We start from the raw sequence: 6,995 nt of genomic DNA, 5'->3' as shown, positions 1-6,995 counted from the left end.
TGCAGCACAAGCTTACACAGAAAAAAGGAAATGCAACGCAGGAATCAACTGTACAATTAGGTAGGACACTATGACCATACGTGTAATTGGCCATAACTCTCATATTGTTGTCATTATTTTAATTAATATGGTTTTCTCTTGTGTTGGCTCATAGGCTCACATCTACAAGAAGGTCTGCACTCCAGATGTGGAGGGTACGAGACTTTTAGAGCCTTGGCACTGGCTACACTGCTGGACCCAAGGTTAAAAAATTTGGCTTTTGGAAATCCTGCCAAAGCCCTGGATGCTGAAAAGCACATCACACTGGAGTGTGCTTCACTGATGCGTTCAAACACAACTCCTGGTGAGTTTCAGTCTATGTTATCTTATGTAATGTGATTCATGAAATTTATACTTCATATGTGTTGTCAGTTTATGATTTGTTACTAATTGCCGTTTTCTTTTAATTCAGAACCACAAATGTCAACATCAGGCCCATCATCATCAACACCAGTTGAAACACAAGACAGTCAGTTTATGGGAACATTTTGACAATCGTATCCGTGAGACCCAGATGATACACAATCCTACAGCTGATGCCACAGTGGAAGTGAAAAAATACCTCAGCGATGCGTTTTTGCCCAGACTCATGATCCTCTAACTTACTGGAAAGAGAGAGCAGTAATCTTTCCTCATTTGTATGTCCTAGCTAAAAAATATCTTTGTATGCCAGCAACAAGTGTCCCTTGTGAGAGAATTTTTTCAAAGGCTGGAGAAATTATCTGTAAAAAAAGAAGTAGGCTGAGTCCTTCAACAGCAGAGAAATTAATATTTTTGAATAAAAATCTATAAGAAAGGGAGACATTGTGGCTTGATTTATTTTTATTAATATTAATTTTTCATGACCAAAATCACATTATGCAATGTGAAGAGACTACAGGTTACAAGCTTCATACATTACAAAAATACAATAAAAAAAAAAAAAAACACATTTTTTTATTAGCTCTTTGTAAAGGTTGTTTCAGATCAACACCTGCAAGTGACCACTAGGTGTCACCGTGGAGACGGGTTTCGGATTGATTCGAAGCCTCGAAACAAAATGGCACATTTGCTTCGACTGTTTCATTGCTTCACGAAGCCTCGATCTGCCCATCTCTACCAGACGGTTGTATACAACACCAGAGTTGAGTCAAATAATAAGGATTCCCGATGGCACTTAACTGTCTCACTTCTCTGTTACTGTTGTCTCTCCTTCCCCATCCAGGTTGAATCGCCGTTTTAGACTCCTTCTCTGCCGTGGATCGCTCCTTCTCTGCCGTGGATCGCCCCTTCCCGCTCTATCCTTCTGGCTCTTCCTCTCTTCTTCACTCCAACATCCGCCTTTATGATCCCCTTCGTGAAAGCCATAATTCAATCTCCGCCCATCTCGCAGCTGCCGCTCGTTTCTCCCGTTTACGGGATCCAGCCGAACTGTTTTTTTCAACCGGCGGGGTGTTACATTAAATTAGCTCCCCATGGAAACAACACCGAAATAATGGTTCCGCCCTTCGTCAGCTGGTGACAAGTACATTAATCATAGAGATTGTGTATTAATTAAATATCCTAACTGCCTTTCGGTGAAATCACTCTAAAATAGACAGTTAATTGTAGTTTACTGTTTGTCATCCTTCAAGTTTATTTTTTTCCATTTCATTTAAATTCATATTTGTTTTAATAAACACTAATTGTTTACTTGAAGTGATTTCATCAAGTTTAATAATTGGTTTGGTTGAAGATTAAACTGAATATTTCTATTTGGTTAATTCGCATTCACATAAAATTTTTGGTTATAGTTAAACAGAGGAAATTGCGTATTGTGTTAAAGGGTGTTAAGAGAGTTCCCCTTATAATTAGTCGAGAGACTGCAATGTTCGAACGCGAGTACACACCCTAAAAGCTCAGGTATGTAATTGCTGAGAGGGTAGAGGGTGCTACATATATATCTATAGCATTATATTTAGATTGTGACATGAAAGGTTGCAGTGATGAGCATTGTAGTCGATCACAGACATGTTGAGCAGTTGAATGCAGTGATCTCAGCTTTGCAACTCAATTTCTGCACACTAACGAATGCTTTCATCATAAATGAAAGCTGAAGAATTAATTGTTATGTCACTTATTACCTTCTCATCTAACCAATCGTGTTCTTATACTCGATTAGGGGGTCGGGCTGCGGCTTCGTCTTCAGGCAGGAAATGGAGATTCCGTGACCCTCAAATTGAAAGCTATGGACGGGGCCTACGCCAAAGAACTTTATAACACAATACTTGCTGGACTGTTAATAAATGTATGCTTTGTTATGTCATTTTGCCTCCCAAGTCTTTCTTGTAGAACTAACAGTGCAAACACAATGTAAATAAGAGATTTGTTGATTATAACCAAAGACTATAGATAAAAGGGACTTTGTTGTAAAGGGAGTTTTGGCGAGAGTCCAGAAGTCACTCAGTCACTGATGAATTTGCGCTGTGTGATTGAGAGCTCCGGCAATTTTAAAAGGGTGCGTTCTTTGATCACTTTTATGTATAATTTAATCAGTTTAAATAACAGATTAATTTCATCCTACTAAGAGAAACAATGTAAAGTTGACCGTTTAGTCACTAGTTTGATTTACTGACACATAGACAATGAACATCTGACTGTCAATTAATCATTACATATCAGAAATCACTGGTCGCAGATTATAAATTATAATTAACACAGTTACTTACATGTTGTTGCATTACAGTTGAGTCCAAATTGTAAAAGTGAACTGAGACATTCACATTGTTGAAATTAAATAACCAAATTCCTAGCATTAGGATTCTTTGGGAGGTAATGTTATTTTTAGTACAGTGAGTGATCCTGTTCTCTTCTCTCCTTGTAATCTCACTAACACGCCAGTGGGCGGGGCCAAAGTTGCAACAATAAAGTAGGCATTGATTTTCTTCTACAGACGAGGTATTTCACCTACAATAGATAGGCACACAATAGATAGGCACATTCCACAACGAGTTGTTTGCCTTACGGCTCCACTGGGTTTCTTCGTCCCACCGGCTCCCCCTTGGTCTGTCGTCACTCCACCTTCGCCATGGACTTGCGGACCACTGCGCTTTGTTCCTCCACCCCGATGGCTGCAGCGGGCTCCTCCTTCCCTTTGGGTACGCCTCAGTCCTCCATCACAGCGCCATCGCCTCAGTCTTTGGGCACTCTGTCTCCACCTCCGGCACTCGTTGCCAAGACATCGACTAGGCTGCCCTGGGATCCATCGGCTCTGCCTCTGTCGGTCATCCCCCAGTTGACATAAGCCTCTAGTCCACCTCGTCTCCTCCCTCCCTCGACTGAGGTCTGTGCTGTCGGACGTCCACCATCATCGCTGCCGGGGTCTCGTTCTCATCCGGAAGCCATCCTTTCTCCGTCTCCAACCATCACCATCCCTTCATCATCTCCTGTTGCAATCATTGCACCATCTCCACGCCCTCCTCCTCACCTAGCTGTGAGGGCGTGCTATGTCACACTTAGTTTTGTTTGTTCTTAGTTTCTGTTTGCTTTCAGTTTTTTTCATCAGTTACATGTACTTCTTTGTCTTAGTTTCCCGCCAGTCATCAGTTGTCATGGATACTCATCTAATCATAATCATAACAATAATAATACATTTTATTTATAACGCACTTTACACCAATTAAATGACCTCAAAGTGCTACAAATACAAAATAGATTAAAAACAGAAACATTAAAATAACACTTTTAACCCTAAAAGGCTTTTCTAAAAAGATGGATTTTAAGGCCTTTTTTAAAAGAGTCCACAGTCTGTGGGGCCCTTAGATGGATAGGGAGAGCATTCCACAGACTGGGTGCAACTGAACAGAAGGCACGGTCACCCATAGTACGAAGCCTTGTCCTCAAAGGCTGGAGGAGGTTGGCCTGTCCAGAGCGAAGATGGCTTGATGAGGAAAGGGGAGTGATGAGTTGTTTGAGATATAGGGGGTCAGTGCCATGGAGGCCTTGATGGGACAAAAGGGAAACTTTGAATCCAATCCTGTACTGGACAGGAAGCCAATGGAGCGATTTGAGGATGTGTGTAATGTGGCGGTACTTCCGCACGCCCATCAGGATCCTAGCCGCACAGTTCTGGATGTACTGCAGCTGCTTGATGTTCTTGCTTGGGATACCGATAAGGAGTGCATTGCAATAGTCCAGCCTGGAGGAAACAAAGGCATGGGCAAGTTTTTCGGCATCAGGGAAAGTGAGCATTGGGCGAAGTTTTGCCATGCTCCTAGGATGAAAGAAAGAGGTTTTACAAAGATGTTTAATGTGGGCCTCAAAGGTCAATTAAGGGTCCATTCTAACACCAAGGTTTGTGACTGAGGAAGAGAGGTGGATGTCATGACCAGAGAAGGTGATGCTGGTGATGGTGGATGACCTTGTCTGGTGCGGAATGCCAACAAGACTGGCTTCCGTTTTTACGCTGTTGAGTTGCAGAAAGTTAGCTGCCATCCACGTCTTTATCTCCTCCAGGCAGGTGGAATTCCATTACACGAGAGTAGATGTCATCCTCATTTTTTTATATAGCGCTTTTAACAATGTAGATTGTACAATGTAGATGTTAAAACTTCATGCTGATTTGTACTCAACTTTCGCCAAGATAAGCACCAACTAAGACGTAGCTTTACAGTAACCTATGCTTCTCCATCCATTTACACTTCTTTCCAAATGGTGATGTGAATCTCCTTCTGTCTGGTGTTAATAGTGTATTTGCACACACAACGACTGCAACCACAGTGCGGTCCCCTCATGACAACCGTCTGGATTGAGCAGAGTAGGGGACATCTCTAGGGTCTTCAAGTGGGCACCTTCCGTCCTCAGTGTTTCATCGACTAGCCCACGACACCTCAAGAGGGCTCGACAGTGACTCTGGCGTCCCAGAGTCACCCCCCTCCGTCCCCCACTCAACTCAGCCCAGCTTACTGACCTTTACGTCCCTCCTGCTGCTGAGGCTGCTCCTTTGACCCACAATCTCTCACAACCTCTCCACAACCCGACCATACGCGCCAACCCGTTTGACTAAGGCTGTCGAGCCCCACCGCGGACGTTAAAGCAGTCAGGGGCATCAGTTCCGTATGGCATACTACCGCAAAACACAATATCTGTCCAAACACCAATCCTCATTCACGCAAAATACACAGGAATGTAATAACTGTAATTACTATGCAAACTATACAAATAAACCAACAGACTGATAAAATTTTCAATAATTTTTCGAAACCCTAGCATGGCGGCCTGTACACAGCCAGCCAGACTCTTTGTGTCTCAACCACAGCCAGTTGCTGCTCCTCTCTGCTGCTTCAGATAAGTTCTTTACTGTGCGACGCAACTCTTGGCCACTGAATCCGACGTCTCTAAGGAACCAGGTTGTGGAGGGAGCCACAAATCCTCAACAACCCACTTCCACTGGATAAACCCGGACTCACCATCCTTGCTGTTCTGCTTCAGTGGCCAGCTGAGCAATCGCAGTTTCTTCCTCTCATATGCCTCATCTACAGCATCCTCCCATGGCACTGTTAACTCTATCAGTTGAACAATGTGTGCTGATCCAGACCACAGAACAATATCTGGTCAGAGGTTAGTGGTGGCAAACTCAGGTCGAAAAAATAAGTCGCTGATCATGATCAGCCAGCATTTTCCAGTCCCTAGCAGCTTCCAGTTGTCCTGAGCGAGAATTGGTTTTAACACCTTTTCTTGGTGGTTGCTCGCCTGGGCGGAGGAATATTGTCTTCTGTGTGTAATGTTTTGCTAGAACAGGTGGCAACTTATTGGTCATGTTACGCTTGTCTTCCAATGCTAAACCCAAACATCGGAGTACTTGGTCATGGTGCCAAGTAAACCGCCCTTGGCTAAGAGCCACCTTACATGCTGTCATGTTGTCATGTCATCCATGCATGCTCTGATTGGTGGTAGTCGCATCCCAGAAGCCAAGCGCTCTCCTCCTACTACCCATTTTGATGCCCTAATGATTACTTCCATTGCCATGGTAAAAGCCAGTGGAGAAATTGTGCATCCTGCCATTATTCCAACCTCTAAGCATTGTCATGTAGTTCTGAATTCTGGAGTTGAGAAATAAATTGCAAATCTCCAAAATAGGCTTTCACTAAATTTGTTATCGACATCGGTACCCTGAAAAAATCAATTCCTGCCCAAAGAAGCTCATGTGGCACTGAACCATATGCATTAGCCAAATCCAGGAATGTGACATGGAGCTCCTTCCTCTCCTTTTTAGCTGATTGAATTCGTTGCCAGATAACATTGATGTGTTCTAAGCATCCTGAGAACCCTGGAATGCCCGCTTTTTGAACTGAAGTGTCAATGAAGCCATTCTTTAATAGATAGGTTGACAATCTCTGAGCAATAATGCTGAAGAAAATCTTACCTTCGACGTTTAATAGTGAAATAGGACGAAACTGACTGATGCTTGTAGCATCTTTTTCATTAGGTATAAAGACTCCACCTGCTCGGCGCCATGCTCTAGGTACAACCTGCTTTTCCCATGCCACTTTTATCAATTTCCACAATTTCGTATAACTCCAGAAGCACTCTTGTACACTCTGTGCGGAACTCCATTAGGCCCTGGAGATGATGAAGCCCTTGCCTTTATCACAGCCTACTCTATCTCTTTCCACTTAGGCGCACAGACCTCCATTTGGTATTCTGGTGGATTGCTAGGTGGGATGTCTGACGGAATTGACATAGGCTCATACCTTTTTGCATCTGTATGCGTTTCCTCCAAATATCTCTCTAGCTCAACCCTAGATGCTTTTAAAGTGCCATTCTTCTCACTGGTGAATAAGTTCTTTACAAATTTGAATGGGTCTTTATAGAAATTAGCCCTCGCACGCTCCTTTTTGTAGCGTTTCCGTAGGCACTCAGCTCTGTATAATGTTGCAAGCTTATCTTTTATGGCCCTTTGTAAGAGATTGAGTCCCTCCCTCTGACCTTGTTCTGCT

The 6,995-nt window shown here is 43.2% G+C and overlaps 1 long non-coding RNA gene across 1 annotated transcript; it reads left to right on the top strand.

The window, feature by feature from the left end:
* The first annotated feature begins 204 nt into the window (after window positions 1-204).
* Window positions 205-738, top strand: LOC143754029 (uncharacterized). Its single transcript, XR_013207866.1, has 2 exons — window positions 205-343; window positions 452-738. It is a non-coding gene; the product is annotated as an uncharacterized LOC143754029 (long non-coding RNA).
* The last annotated feature ends 6,257 nt before the right edge of the window (window positions 739-6,995 follow it).

The sequence above is a fragment of the Siphateles boraxobius genome, unplaced genomic scaffold, assembly GCF_051911475.1.
Source record: "Siphateles boraxobius isolate OS27281-9 unplaced genomic scaffold, OSU_SipBor_1 29, whole genome shotgun sequence".
Lineage (NCBI taxonomy): Eukaryota > Metazoa > Chordata > Actinopteri > Cypriniformes > Leuciscidae > Siphateles > Siphateles boraxobius.
Note: the sequence above shows the minus strand (reverse complement) of the source record. Positions and strands in the feature narration are given on the sequence as shown.